The sequence below is a fragment of the Octodon degus genome, unplaced genomic scaffold (genome assembly GCF_000260255.1).
Source record: "Octodon degus isolate 3935 unplaced genomic scaffold, OctDeg1.0 scaffold00063, whole genome shotgun sequence".
Lineage (NCBI taxonomy): Eukaryota > Metazoa > Chordata > Mammalia > Rodentia > Octodontidae > Octodon > Octodon degus.
Window position 1 is genome coordinate 3,214,496 of NW_004524639.1, and position 16,657 is coordinate 3,231,152.

The following is a 16,657-nucleotide window of genomic DNA, read 5'->3' on the forward strand; positions in this document are numbered from 1 at the left end:
ACACACACACACACACACACACACACACACATGAAATAGAGCATTTTGATTATTTGTGAGCTGTGAATGAACCTTTTTAGGTACAGTGGGAAAAGCACTGGAGTTGGACCTTGTTCTGTTTTGCAAACCAGGCCTGGAGTGTGTAGTTTGGAAACTCAGCAAGTATATGAATAAAGCAGTTGACACCATCTTTGATGGTACTTTCTAATCCTCAAAGCTGTCTTCATTATTCTTTACTCCATCTTTTTTGGCTACATTTCGAGCATTTTATAGCAGTGTCCCCTTTGTCTTCCCCAAGGCCACTTAGTCTCTGAGTGCCTCCCAGCCTGGGAAGAACTGCTTTTGGCATCCTGGATAATGCTGTCACTCAGTCATTTGGCCTCGTAGCCTAAGTCTTTGCTTCATTTATATCTTTTGTGTTCAGAGACACACTTTTGGGGGATGGTCAGGTAATCAGATGCTCGTATCCTAGCTGTGTATGTGTGTAGCCGTAAGAGTTATCTAGGTGGGGCCCTTCCCCACCTACAGCAACTGCACGTTGCTTCCACCTCTGTCCTGATCCCGTCTAGAGGGACTTTTTTTTCACAGTTTCCTGAGCTCTGAAAAAGACATTTGGTAAGCTGTAATAACATTCTTTTTGTGTGTGTGGCACTGGAGATGGAATCCAGGGCCTTATACATGTTCAAGATTTAATGACGACCTTAGCAGTAAAAACAACAGCCACCATCTGTCAACTGATTACACTGTGAAGCGCAGAATCCTCTGGGATCCTGATAGAGTTGAAGACGCATCCTTAGAGAGGTTCAAAATCTTCTCCAAATCAGGAATTAGCCAATGATGGAACTGAGCTCAAACCTCAGGACCTTCTTTCATTATCTCTCTGCACCTCTCCTTGATCTTTTGTCTGCTGTATACATCAGTTCTCAAATGTAAGGTGTAGGTAGATCACCTGAGAATCTTAGAAAACACAGGTTCATCTAGTGTCCCTGGCATGAAGCCTGGGATTTTGTGTTTTTGTTAAGGTCCTGTGTTTTTGCTAAGATTGTGATAAATTGTGCAAAGATTTTCAATTTCTCCTCCACTAACCTAAACAATTGGGATTAACATGCAACACCTTGTACCCAATGCTTCTGTTAAAGAGAGCATCAGTAGAATAAGCGCTTGCCTGGCAAGTGGAAGGGCCTGAGTTCAATCCCCAGTTCTGCCAATATTATTTGTTTATGTGGTTAACTTGTCCACCTCAGGGACAAGTTAACAAATAAACAAATAAATGAAGAGAGCATAGTGTTTGGAGCTCCAAAAATAGTATATAGTTACTACATGCCAATCAGTGGCTATATGCTTTACATAGACTATTTAGTCTTTATTACACTAAGAGGACAGCATCATCATTATCATTATTACCATTTTTATTTTCATTTCTCATGAAGAAGAAACACACTTCTCATGATATGCCCAAGGTCACACAGCTACCAAGTGGAAGCACTTGGATTGGAATTCGTGGAGTCTGGCTCTAGGATCTTAGCCCCTAAGAGGTCAGGTCTGTGAAAAATAGAGAAATGGAAAAATGGATGGATACTTGTTTTAAGTGTAGGCTTCCATAGCTATTATTAGCATCAGAACTATTGCCATGTCAAAGCATCAGAGGGACTTGGCATGACTAGAGCATTCTGAGCTCTGAGTTATGTATTATTGTTTTTTACATTCTGCAATTATCTCCTGGTAACTAATAGTTAAAGACTGATCAAGCTTGTTCTGCAGTTACAGATGTTGAAAAGGCAAGGATAGATGAGTTTCACTTCCACTTTGCTGCTGGCTAAGGTTGTTATACACAGCTTTAATGAGGAAGAGGAGAAAAGCTGAAGGTCACAGTCTTTCAAGTCTAGGGAATTTGGGGAGTACTTCTGCCTGGATTTAGGCCAACAGTCATCCAAGAAGTTGGCTAAAGGGTCTACTGCATTTACTTTTACCTAATTACAGCAATCAACTGACATCTTCAAAGGACTTCAGTTAGGTAGCCAGCACCAGACACAAATAAACTGCATGTATTTATGTGTCCTTCTTGGTCAAGGTTTGCTAATAGGGAAGTGATAAAGCCTCTGAAGGAGTATAAAAAATGTGCTGCAGCAGTTCTTAACTTACTTTCATTCATATGCTGAACTAGAATGGGATGAGCCATTAGAGATTCTTTCCTCAGAAATTGTACATAGACAGAAGCATGAATGTCTTTGTACATAACCTTGGGGAGGAGTATAAAAACTCTCTGAAGCAAAGTCAAAGTCCCCTCCTTGGAATTTCGACAATGCCAGGATGAATGTAGCAAGCAGTGCAAAAATGTTGTCATCTGGTATACTTTCACATCCAAATTTTTACCAAAAAAAGTTAATTGAAAACACAAAATGTTGCATAAGTTAGAACTTAACTTTGTATTTAATATGGTCATTAAATGAAAATCAAATAATATCACTTCAATAATACTTTTGTTTTAAATACCCAGTCAGGCTATGGATGGTGGGGCATACCTTGAAATCCCAGCACATTGGGGATTTGAGACAGAAAGATCACAAATTTGAGCCAAACCTGGACAAGTTAACCACATAACGAGACCCTGTCTCAAATGCAAAACAGGCTCACTCCCATCCAGTTGTAAGATTCTTGACTCTTCTTGTGTTACTTTGAGAGTATACCCTTGCTACACAAAGCATGGTTCACGGATCAACAGCATGAGCCTGTTGATAAATAATGGTCCTAGGCCCTACGTCTTCCATCTATCCTCTGTTTACTTTCATATTAATGATGCTTCTAATGCCTCAGTTTGTCTACACCCTTTGTTATGTTTTATACCTAGATGTAGACATGAGCCTCTTGCACTCCTAGCCGGTGCTTTGGGAAGGTGAGTGAATTAAGGAGGTTTATAGTGGACTTGCTATTAGGGGGTATGTTCTGCTTGGAAGAGGCGGGTCATTGGGAGCATGGCCTGGAAACGTTAATCTCCCTCCTCAGCTCCTTTGCTTTCTCTCTCTTTCTGGTCTACCATGTCAATGAGAAGCTGTCCTACACCAGGCCCCACTGCCAGGTCATACGGCCTTGGAGCCAGTCAACCATGCAAGGACTAAAACTTCTAACACATGAGCCAAAATAAGACTCTATTCCTTTAAATTGTAGCTTTTGGGTATTTTGTTCCTGTAATGAGAAGATGACTACAACACCCTTGATTTGATCATCTGCACTTGTTCTCCACTGATGTAGGCACTAACCAGCAAGGTCACACATTTGACCTTCTAAGCCTGTCTGTGGCAACATTCATCTAACCACATTCATCCCTCCTTGCTCATTTCTTCCATGTGTAATCTTGGTACTCTCAAGACTTGTTGGTTTTCCCACCTTTCCTTGTTCCCTTTTCACCCAGGATAGACGTTCCTACTTGCTTTAAATCAACTTGCTGTTGTCCTCTATCATGAATCCTAGCTTTCCCTCTGTATCTTTGGCCTCCACTGTCAGCTATTTCACTGATGATCCAGGACCCTAAAATCCCTCAACACCATAATGATCTAGTACCTAGAATAATATCTCTTTTTGTGGAATACTAAATGTTACTAAAGAAAGTCACAACATAGTGCATATTGGGTACACAAGTCAGTCAGTAGTGATTTTTGATCTTACCTGGATCCTCCCTATTATGTTAATGCTTTTTTATTCTTCTTTAGCCTACTCTTCAGAGAGATAGGATTCTACAGTAGTCAGCCCATGTACTGGCATCTGAGGAGAACTGGGCTCATATCCGGGGTCTTTTTCCTATCACCTGTATGACTGGGAAAAATTGATCTAATCTTTTGTTTTAGTGTTCTTCATAGATAATTTGAAGGTGAGGCCATTACTCATTTTGGAGTGCTGTTTGTCACTACCGAATTAGACAAAGTATGGAAAACACAGATAACACAGTGAGCAGCACATAAAATATAAATTCTGTAGGTGTATATTCATGGATACACACAAAAGCTTTATTCATTTATGTATCATATGCCATGAAATTTACCAATTGTAATTGTAAATATAATGATTTTAGAAAATTTATGGAGTTGTGTGACATTCATCACAATTCATTTTTAGAACACTTCTAGTGGCCCACAAAGTTCCCTTGTACATGTGTGAACTCAGCTTTTATTTCTTTTTTTTCAAAGTTTTATTGATAAACAGATAGCAATGAGACAGTTTCAAATCAAATCGAAAGTACAGTTTCAACAAATAATACACTGCATATATTCTTCTTAGTGGTTAATTGCTGTACAAGATGCGGACTTGTGATCCTATTTACAAACACCATTAGAACAAATCATTCTATTCATTAACAGAATGTAACTATATATCTATCCCAACCACTTTGAATACACAGATACAAAATGGACATTCATCTGTATACCCCATTTTTTCTAAGTTCCATTATTGAATATTATAAGTGTGTAAACTCAGCAAAATATTCTAAAAGAGTCCAGTAGCCCATAATAGCATTGGGTCTTCTGTTTAACTGGCAATGTCAGAAATTATTGACCTGAGTCCCCCACAGCTCAACTTAACAGCATGGCTTTATTTCTTATATTTCGTCTTCATACTTTTCTACTGGATGGTTAAGACCAAGGTAAAGCAGGACCTGTGCAACAAGAGTTGTAGCTTTTTGGTCTGAGAAGGTCAGTGAAATGCCCTCAGGATTTGTCCTGAGATCCTGTACCTCAGATTGTAGAACCTTTATCAGTGCTCAGCTTTTATTTCTAATTCTTGTCTTGGGCAGCCACTGAATGAACCACTTTCTATATTTTTACTTTTTCCAAACATTTCATGTAAGGGAAAAAAATATTCAGTCTTTTGCATCTCACTTCTTTTACACAGCATTATGTTTCTGAGGTTTATGCATGTTGCATGGTGTATTAGTACTTTTTTTTAATTTTGTTTTTCATTTCTGTTCATGGCCAAATAATATTCCATTATGTGGATATACTCAATTTTATTTATTCATCATTAGTTTATATGCATTTGAATTGGGTTCATTTGAGGCAATTATAAGGAATGCAGCTATGATTATTTGTGTACAGTTCTTTACGTGAACATATATTTTCATTTATTTGACGATGTATACCTAGAAGTTGAATTACTAGATTATATTTTAGATGTAGGTGAGACTTTTAAGAAGCTGCCAAAATATTTTACAAAGTAGCAGTCCTAAAATTGTAGTTTCTCAATAGCAATTCATGGGATTCTACTTTTGCCATTTGTTCTGCACTTGTCTAGCCAATGCTTGTTATTTTTCTTTTGTTTTTACTATACCTATTTTAATAGATAGTGATAGCTTGCTTTGATTTTAATTTAATCTCCTATGGCTAATGACCAAGTGACAGCATGTATTTATTAGACATTCATATATCTTTTTATTAAATGTCTGTTAAAATATTTTACTCATTTTGAATTGTTTTGTGTTCTCATTTTTGAATTCTAAGAGTTCTTTGTATATTCTAGATACAAGGCTTTAGTCAGTTCTATCACTAATGAAATCTCTGCTTTTGGGGGTATAACCTTCCATTTTGATGGATACTTTTATTCCATGTATAATTCTGGTTTGACCTTTTCTATCTTTTAACATTTTCAATACTATTCTACTATAGCCATTAATTGTATTGATTCACTACTGTATAAATTTTTTAAAAAACTCTAGCTTCTTTATAGATTTTTTTCTTGTTCTTATCAAGGACAGTTTTACTATCTTCAAAAGTACTACAAAACATTTCTTGAAATATTTCTACCCCTTTTGTGTCTCTCCTTTTGGACTCTTCATTATTCATTTGATGCTTATTATTGTCCCACAGGTTTTAGGGCTGTACATTTTTATCCCAATCCCTTTTATTTTCTTCTTAAAATCAAATAATTTGTATTTCCTTATTTTTCAGCTTACTAATTTTTCTTCTGCTACTCGAATCTGCCATTGTGTGTCTCTTGTAATTTTTAATTTCTTTTTCTTTTTCTAATTTTTCACTCTAAATTTTCCATTTCTTTCTTTTTTTATGTATTTGGTATAGGGTGTCACTATGCAGCTTGGACTCATAGTGATCCTCCTATTTTCAGCATCCCCAGCGTTGGGATTACAGGTGTGCACCACCACACCCTGTCTTGGTGACTGGTTCAGTGTGCCCAGGGGCAGCGCTGGTGTAGCATGTGGTGCTGGGATCAAACTATGGTCCTTGTGCTTACCTAAGCAGGTGCTTAGTCCACTGAGCTATCTCACTGGCCCTTATTTCTTTTTTTTTTAAAAAAAATTCTCTTTCCTTGAAGATATTTTCTTTGTTATGTTTACATTGTCATACTTTGTCCTAAGTCTTTAAAAATAGTTTCTTAACTCTGTTATGAATATATGTTGATAGATCTCTTGAAGTCCTTATTTACTCCTTCCAACATATGGGCTACTCAGAAACTCTATTGCCTGCTTTGTTGTTCTTGTGTGTCATTTTTCTATTGTTCTTTTTGTTTTTAACTTTCTCTTCATGTTCCACTCTTTTTAATAATGTATTGTGGGAAGTACAGATTCTTATGTTTTACTCCTGAAGCTTGATGTTATTGTTTCTTTTTCGTTCTTCTTTACTAACATGCCAAAGCTAAATATGTGAATTATTTCTCCCATATGGTTTGTAGGTCCTAATTGAGTTTTCTGTTGAGTTTTCTTTCATTCTTGTTTCTATTTTGAACCTTGGCCTCTAATGCACTGTACTTCTCCTTGTTCGGGTGGCTTAGCAAGGAGGTTAAGCACAACATCTCATGCTCTTAAGGCTGCAGCTGTCCCCTGTTGATGGGTCTGTATTCCAGTGGTGCTCCATACTCAAAGTTCAGGCTGCTTTCAATTCCTTCCTGGCTATTACTTTCCATTGGACCATCTTGCATTGTCTCTGCTTTCAGTAAGTTTAGTTGTTATTGTCATTATGATTGTGTATTCTTTCCTCTCAGCAGTGGTACTATGCATTTTTGCTTTCCACAAGATCAAGACCTCATTCCTGGCTTCTTTAGTTTCAACAGTTAACTATCTTTCTCACTTTCTGAAAAGATGTTGGCCACTCTGAGTGAATACCCATGACTTCCCATTTTATATTTTCTATTCTTATAGAATTTACTTTAAATGATATCCAGCCTTTAAAAATAAGTGCAAAAATCTTTGAGTTTTGAGTCTACTCATAAAGATATGTAACCATCACCATTGTCTAATTCCAGAACATTGTCATTATTCTGAAAGGAAACTATGTCTGCTACCAGTAACTTCTTATTTCTACTTCCGTTCAGCTCTGGGAAACAAGTTGTAGTATGAATCAATCCTTCATTCCTTTGTATTGTTCAGTAATATCTATTGTCCAGATAGGCCTTATTTGGTTTTTTCTTTTATCAGTTGATGAGCAGTTAAATTATGTTGGCTTTGTCTATACTTTAAAGTGTTCTTGTGTAGACCTTCTGATAATCCTGGCTATCTACTCCCCCATTTTATATATTATAAAATATAAACTAATATAATAATATTATAACTTATTTTCAATCACTAAAAAATTCGATGCTGTATCCAGAAGAATCCCTGAGCTTTATTGCTGTTCATCAGTGCATGCAGGACCTTGCTCCAGCCATTTGTTCCTTCCAGTGGGCCTGTCATTCTGCACATGTGACTCTGTGCTGTCAGTCTCCAACACGGTGTGATGTAGCCTGACTCTGTCTTCAGCATGATCTTTTTCAATGTCCAACATTTTTCTTACCTATTTTATTATAAAATATGGTCATTTTTAACTTCAAACTTTATTGTGAAACTTATTTGCCATTTCTGGTATTGCTGTCATTTCTCTTTTAGTTTTAATTCCTTTGTCATCTCTTGGAGACAAGAATAATCTCTTACTCTTACTTATTCCTGCATCTTGATAGCTGCCCAGCACAGGGTGAGAGCACAGACACACTCCATAGATCAAAACATAGATCAAATTGTGATTTGATTTCAATTTTGAAATATTTTTTCTATCATTGTCTTTCTCTCAATTCCTTCATTTCTTTCCCTTTCACTCTTTCTCTTCTCTTTTTCCTTATCTTTGCTTCCTTTTCTTTAGCTATCATACATAAAATAATTCCTAATAATAAGTTTTATATTTGGCAGGCATTCAACAAAAATTTTTTTGGTTGTTGGGAGTGGTGACACACAGAAATAATACCAGCTACTTGGGAGGCTGAGTAGAAATTTGGCAAATTTGAGCCCAGATTGGGCAATTTAGCAAGACCATATCTCAAGATGAAAAATATAAAGGGCTGGGTATGTAGGGAAGTGGTAGAGTGCCCCTGGGTTCAATCCTTTGTACCTCAGTAACACACACACACACACACACACACACACACACACACACACTTCCACTTGTTATTGTTTAAGTAAAATCTTCGCTAAATTTACAACATATCTTCTCACATGAGATTTCTTTTTCTCCATTTCTTTACTTTGGATTTGCTTTAATTTTGCAGAGGGGGAGGAGGAGTTTGCCAAGATGTAGAAAGGAAAAGGAAGACATGAAGCTGTGCTTAGGAAATTTATCAGTGAATAAATATTTTGTTAGCATTTGGTCTGTAATGGCAAATCCCAGAAAGGTTTTCCCTCACACCTGGAGTGTCCCAGCAAAGGCTGGACAACAACTGCTTGGCAAGCACCTCCTTGGTGGAATGACTTGTGTGTTAAAGTGAAAGGCTACATTTTAATGCCCCTGAAACCCAGCTCATGGCACCTTTTCAAGTGAGTGTTCTAATGGGCAAGAAAAAGAAGTAGAGAAGTGCTAGGAGAGCATGTGTGAATATTGTAGGCTTAGTGTCCAAGTGAAGGGGAGAGGGTTTCCTGGCTCCACAAGTCCTTTGGCTTCTTTGTACATTATCTTTCTAGTCAGTGAGGGGCTAAACATAGGAAGTGAATCTTCACTTTGTATTTCCAGTGCCCAGGCTGAAGCTTATACCAAAGAGGTGTTCAGTTGGTATATAAGATGTAAGAATAAATCAAATTGAGTCAAGTGAACTCACAATCTGATCTCTGAGGTTCCTTATACCCTGAATATTCAAAATCTACTGTTTTCAACCATGGTAACTCTAGCTAAAACTCTGAGAGAAAACTTCTGCTTCCTTTGTTTTAATCACCTCTTTATGTTAGGACAGTATAGATCAATGATGGTGAGCCTGCAGTGTGCATGCTGGAGGGATCTGTTTGTTATCACTGAATGCTCTGCAGTGATCTCTGTCATTAGTCTAGGTTTTCCTTTCAAGTCCTAGGAAGATGTCAGTTTCTTCTTGGATGTACTACAATGTGATAGGATTTCAAACAAGACACAAGGAATGTTTCCAAAGATTGTAATATGGCCACACTTCCTATACATATGGTGGTTTGGATTGCTATGATGAGCAGCTGTTAGGAAGTGCAAGGGAGACATTTCAAACCTTAGCTTGCCTGAGCAGGACTCTGGTTGAGGCTAAAGTTCCTAGGGGGGTAAGGTCTTGTAGTGTCAGCAACTTTGCCTGCTATGTAAGTCAGGCCGGTAGAACTTGTTAGTCCGCATTTGAGGAGAAGAGGTTAAAAGCTCTTGAAACTGTGGGTTTTGCATCCCAACTTACTAATTAAACAAATATGTTAATTCTTTAAATGCTTGTAATTAGTAAATCTCATGATTTGTATTTTTTTTTCTGTCAAGCAATCTGTTTGGGGAACTCAAAGAAACCTGGGCATTTCTGGCTTTGGTGAAGTTTATTTAATTTCTTTTTATGACATTCTTCATCTTGGAAATGGGGTTTTCAAGTATTGCTTTTCCAGGCAACATTACTTATTTGCCAGTTTTTATTTCAGGATTGGGACTGGCTAAGGGTGCTGGGGAAGCATTTTGTGGTGCTCTGTATTAGAGTTGTAATATCCAAGAAAATTGTCTGATTGTATGTGGTATCTAGGATGCAATACCTTATTGAAAATCTTCCAAATTTTGACAGTATGATAGGTTTATTATCTTTGATTTATATTACAAATGATTTTATTTTCTTTAAATTAATATTTTGTGCAATGTTTGAGATTCTATTTTGCTTTCTAGTGTCATTTAGAAGCATTTCATTGCTATTTGATGTCATTCACCATTTGCAAGCACTACAAAAGTAAAAAAACTAAAATGCATTTTTTGTAGCAGAGGATCTCTTCATCTTAAAATTCATAACGAACATAAGCCAGGCCAATTGCTACAGCCTTGGTAGCAGCAATAATGTTACAACTGCTTATTACTTAGAGGAATACATCTTCGTAGAGCAGGTTGTGTATCTTGTCCCCTAAATGGATATTTTTCTCTGTTTTCTTTTAACTAGTGTGACTCAGGTGGTCCCTTTCTCTTTTGCAGGGTCATTTAGTTCCATTTCTCACTTAATTTTTGAAGCAGTCTCCTCCAATAATCCTCTTCGGTCTTCCACCTCCCACATTGGAATTGATGGCATTGCCACTGTTGGTGCCATCACTTCCTTCCCTTATGCTCTTTGCTAAAGTGCACTTTATTGTAGGGTTTGATGATCTCCCAGCCACTGTCCCATTAAGCTAGCAGGTACCTGAGGGAAGCAAGTATGGAATTCAGATTGGGTCCTTGCCGTGTCTTGCTTAGTGCCTGGCGTGTTTATGTTTGTTGCATGAACAACCTTCCTTATTACATAGAGCTGGTGATTCTTTTAAGGGAGCATTCATTGAGTCAGATGGCCTGTGTGAAATGAGGCTGACCCAAAGTGAGTAGAGCTGGGAGGTTAGAGCTGGGACATTCCATTAAGCTCCAGATCTGCAGCTGATTATTACAATGACCTTCAGTTACTTCATTTTTCTCAGTTCAGTTTGCTCATTTTATACCTTATAAATATTAATGTCCAATATGCATACTTTGAAAAGATGCTGTGCGGATTAAAAGAATGAATGTATTGCAAACCTTTTAGAACCTGTAAATGCAAATACATAGTAAATTTCCATTTTTAGAGCCTCATTTTTCCTCATGGGTAAAATAGAGATGTTAATAATTATCTTCTTTATTGGGTTATTGTTAAGGATTAAGTAGGATAGCAGATATAGAAGTGCTTAGCAAATAGTAAGTGTTTAATAAATACTGTCTGGATATGAATTCTCTCTTGACTGTCTTGATGTAGAGATTTTCCAACCCTGTGGGAATGTGTTTTGATGTCAAACTGCTGTACCTTAAATTGGACAACAGAAGTACTTTTTTCTTCTTTTTAGCCTTGCTAAGTCCAACTTCTCAGCTATAAAATGCAGAGTAATTAAATTTGCTAGTAAATGTTCCCAGGACTTTGAATGGCAGCCAACAAAAAAGGCTAAATATTATTGTTTTAGAATTCATGTCCTTGATGTGGAGGAAATATCATATTTGCTTACACATATTCTCACTTTCGATTTGGAGAAGAAAACAGAAAAATGTTTTCCCCTCCGAATTTCCAGCTTGAAGGTGTTATCTGTATTGCAACAGCAATGGTGGCTGCCAGCAAAGGAGTGCAATTGTTATTTGTCAAGGTAAACCGAGGATTAAAATCCAATACTGGGGAAGGGGTGGCTGTGCTAGAGGGCTGGAGCCAGAGCTAACTCCTTAGCAGTCACTCATTCCTCTGCCCCCTCAACTGTCTTTCACCTCCCTCCAGTCATTAAAGAGTAGGTGTTTCTTCAGGACTCTGCACCTGCCTCCCTCCCTCTGTCCCCCCTTTTCCCACCCACACATACTTCCCAGAACCTTTCCACCCTGTGGCTGATTTTTCTTTCCTTGGACCAAAGGCAATTAAGCCTCAAAACTAAAACTTGCAAGAAAGGCGATCCTAAAGGTAAACACCCACCCCACAATGTTGATTACTTGAAAATAAGCCATCATTCTGTCTCCAGATCACGAATAGCCTCACTTAAAGCTCCACCACTCAAAGAACTAGTGAAAGATAAAGGAAGGTCAGCAAACCCAAGTTCCAATTAAGTTAGCACCTGATGCCTGTGCAGCTCTGGAAAGGTGGAAGTTCTTTAACAAATGAGTACTGGTATCCCAAAGGTTAATGAAGTTTGTCTAAGATGTTGGTGGATTAGGCCTTCCATTCTCCCATAAATTGCCCATCTTCTAGTCCCCTTTCTACCTTGACATTTTCACCACAAAGGGGCTAGGGGTGTTCAGAGGATTACATGAGCAAGCCTACATTTGTGAAAGGACATGATTATAGACCTACATTTTGGAAGAGAAGTATTTGAGGATTTTCTCATTACTGAAGCCCCTCATCATAGAACACTGGTTGTTCTAAAATCCCCTACATGGAAATGACCAACTGCCAGAAGCTTTCAGTTATGGTGTCTTTTTCCAAAGAAGCTTTATTTTTCTTTTTTATTAAAAATGTTATCTTTGGATTTTTACTTCACATTCTTTGGATGTCCTGAGGCAGTATGTTTAGGGCTAGCAGAAAGCAGAATGTCAGTGTAAATCTGGAGTGTCCCTGCACTCTTCCCACAGCCTGCAAAGTTATGTGATAACTTTATAATGAAACCCCTCTTCCTAGTCAAAGCCTTGGGCTATAAACTTTGGCCTTAAGTGTCCTTTTCTACAATGGTCTTACATCCCAGTTTTTTTGTTATCAGTTAAAATAAATGAATTAACTCAAGATCTCCTATGCCATTGTTCACAAGCCACCCAAAGGAAGTTTCCAGAGAAGTCTTTCCTAATTGTAAGATAACCAGTTCCCTAGCCCATAACAAAATGCTCAGATATTTTGGGGGATGCAGACACAGGTGGAATGAGATAAAGGAAGCTGCTGGCTGAGTTCCTAACTTTGGCACACTCCAGCCTGCCAGCCTTTGTAGATTGTCCATTACCTCTCAGACAGGGCTGGCTGCATTTCTAGATAGTCAAGCTCAAAACCAGTTCCCTCGATTCCTCAGGTTCTGACTTAAACATTAAACCAAAAGGAACATTAATTGTAAAATGTACAATCAAAATCAATTTCACCTCTTGCCCACTCTCTACTTCTCCCAAGACATCTTGTGTCCTGTTGTGACAGTCAAGTTGGCAGTAACCTGCCATGGACAGGAACATTATTCTCCAAATTGAACTTTCACCCAAACTAAAGATGTTCTGTTCTGCTGCCTACACTTCTGTGGTAGACCAGTCAGCCAAGTCTGGGAGGGCTTTGGCACTCATTCTGGCTTGGTAGTTATACTGGACCAAGACTGAGTTGAGAGTTGGGTTTTTCATTTTTGCATAGCCTGTTGGAGGAGGCGGAAGTGCATGTGGGATCCTGAGGACTCTCCAGTGGAGCAGTGTTTGGTTTGAGCTAGGAGAGTTCCCACCACCATCTCCTGGATTCACTGTAATCTACCATCCTGGATTGGTTGCCTGGAGGTGTTTACCATGACCAATTGCTTTGCCTGGTTTTGTGCCCTTAGGGAAAGTGTTTCAAAGTTGAAATAAGGTTGAATTGGGGCTCTGCTTATTGTTTGAATCTTTTACTTGGGTAGGAAAGATTATTCTTGTAAGATTTTATGGATCAAGGAGTTGTCTAAAATTCACAGAGACAGTTCCTAAAGTCTGAGCTACAATGCTAGGGAAGTACTGTGTGACCTAGGGGACACCTTTAGGTTCAGGTATGCTGACAGTTCTGGCAGAGCCAGTGTACAAAGCCTCTGGCTGAATGGGAAGACACCTGGTATGTGGCACTGCTCTCAAAAGAATGGGACTTTTAGAAGGCTGAGTGAGACTTACATAAAGATGATGGATGCTTCATCATTTGGAGGACAGGTTGCTGTTAAGACTGTGAAATTTTGGTTTCGTCTCACAGGAATCAGTATTAAGAATACTGCATTCATATTAAGAATATGATTAGTTGGGCATGTGTGTAATCCCAGCATGAGCACACGGGGACGATTTATCAACTTCACAAGATCCTGTCTCAAAGTTAAAAAATAAAAATGGGCTGGGGATGTAGCTCAGTGCAAAGGCAATGGGTTCAATTCCCATACCAACTTCTGATTTCTGATCATTCAATACATTAACACTACTCTTCTTAACCAGTGTGTGTGTGTGTGTGTGTGTGTGTGTGTGTGTGTGTGTATTTAATTGATGGCTACTTATATCATTAAAGCCATTTATTCTTTCTCCATTCCCTTGTTTGCTCAACAAATGTGATTTGAAATTAAGTCTACAGTGGGATTCATTGATTTTAGAAAAAGACCCAGATCCCCTGAATTGTGAATATCTCAAGGGCAGAGAGTGTCTATTTTATTTCCGTGTACATAGTGCTGAGCATATAGTTTATATAAGCATGACTGGGTGCTTCAGGCAAATGCAATCTAATGAAGTTTGCCACAGAGGTATGCATTTCTCAACCCAGATGTAGGGATTTTAATGCCTTTATATAACCATGGGACAATTGCTGGGGACGAGAGCTCTGCAATAACATGATATTAAGATAGATGCATAAGTGTGAACCCAAATCTTTCCCTGTCTCATGTAAGAGGCTGATTGGATGAAGAGCAGCAAGCGTTTATCACACATACAGCAGAAAAGGAGTGATCCAAAGTGTGCAGCCTTGAACCTGAACTTCTGATGTAGCAGCAAGACAGAAAAACCCAGGGATTGGTACCTCTTATAGCCTTGTCACCAAGCACCTCATCACAAAATATTCACATTAATTATTTCACCGTTTATCAGTGCCCAAACTTTTCTATTTTGTCTGATATTTTTTCCCTGGGACATGTAATTGTCATTAATGCAGGTTTGAGACATTACAGGAAGGGATGGACTGGATTTAAAATATCTAGATGCTCATGTGACTTAGCTATTGGATTCTATAGTGTACTGCTTTACTCATGAGGATGCTTGGGGGAAAGCTCTGGGTCTCTGCTAGCTTTGACCAGCTTGTCCAAAAAAAAGCATCTTATTGATTGTCTCATGGTTAATTTTTATTATTAAAAATACATATGTTTCACAGCTTCTTTGTGTGACATAATTATGAAACCATTCCAATCTATTTTTTTTGGTCTGCTTCCAAAACCCAACAATAATGGCAGTATCTTCATATCTCAAAGGAACAGGAAGTCAGATTCTCAATAAAGTTTCTAGTTGTGAACACCAAATACATTAAACAAACCTACAGCGATTATATGATCACATGAACAGATCCTGTAAAATTTTAAGAGTTATTTTTAGGTGTGCAAAATATTATTGAGGGACTTGATTTGGTTCAGAATCCCTCAACTAGAAAGGAGCACACGTGGGTGCCAGTGACTGTTCCTAATTGGCTTGGAAAAGTCATTTATCCTCTTTTCCCTCAGAGTCCTGATCTGTAAATGAGAGGTTGTTTAGATCCCCTCGATGTCCTTCACAAACTTTAACTGTCTGAGCCGTAGAAAAACTCACCTGTTGTTTGTGGCATTTCCCACAATAGTATTAGAAATAAATGGAAGGTTAACTGGAGATTTGGAAAAGCTGCTGTAAGGACCACATCTAAATGGGATCTTCAACTGAATTCTTTAGTAATCCCATGGTAAGATCTCAGTTCTCTGCATTAAGAATAGACAAATATTTTCCCCATAATTTTATTGAGAAACAAATAGCAATGAGACAGTTTCAAAATCAAATTGGTAGGGCAGTTTCAACAATTAACACATTGCATACACTCTTCCTAGTGGTTGTTTGCTGTACAAGATGCGGACATGATATCTACTTTACAAACACTATTAGAACAAATCCCTCTATTCATTAAGAGAATGTAACTATATATCTATCCTAACCATTTTGAATACACAGACACAAAATGGACATTCATCTGTATACCCTTTTTTGTTTAGTTCCATTATATGAATATTATAGGTGTGTTAACTCAGCAAAATATTCTAAAGGAGTCCAGTAGCCCATAATAGTATTGGGTCTTCTGCTTCACGGGCAATGTCAGAAAATGCTGACCTCAGTTACCTACAGCTCAACATAACAGCATGGCTTTACCTCTTATACTTTGTTTTAATACTTCTCTGCTGGATGGTTAAGACCAAGATGAAAGAAGACCTATGCAACTAGAGTTGTAGCTTTTTGGTCTGATAAGGTCAGTGAAATCCCCTAAGGATTCATCCTGAGTTCTTATACCTCAGATTGTAGATCCTTTGTCAGTGTCAGCCATGTGGATGAGTCATGGCCATTGCTTGGCCGATGTGCTTTCTGTGAAAGCCTGAGAAAATGTTTTCTCTCCATGTGACTTCCTTAGGCACACTCTACATCATTGATCACTTTCCTCTTTGGCCCCATAACTTCCTTGATCAGAAAATTTGGAACGTTACTGAGTTACATGACTTTACAGTACAAGTTCTCATATGTCCTGAGACTTAATTGACCTTGGAAGGCTAGGGCCAAAATGTTGGCCTTCCTGGAGGCCCTCCTTTTTCTCTAATTTTGGTCTGGAAATTTAGGTTGTTAATCCTCCAGAAGAGAAGCTAATTGTTATTACTATACAACCTACGCTATAAAGCTTAAGATCACTATCTGTCTGAATATCAAACATCTTAGGTATAACATGGAACAGGTATTTTTCATCAAGTATTGATATATTGAACTTTAAGTCCCTACAGAACATGATGAAAAAACATTTA

General features: G+C 38.1%; 1 protein-coding gene across 2 annotated transcripts in view; it reads left to right on the forward strand.

The window, feature by feature from the left end:
• The window catches only part of Hs6st2 (heparan sulfate 6-O-sulfotransferase 2), a 352,282-nt gene that overhangs the window by 70,505 nt on the left and 265,120 nt on the right, over positions 1-16,657 (forward strand). The window lies entirely within an intron of this gene.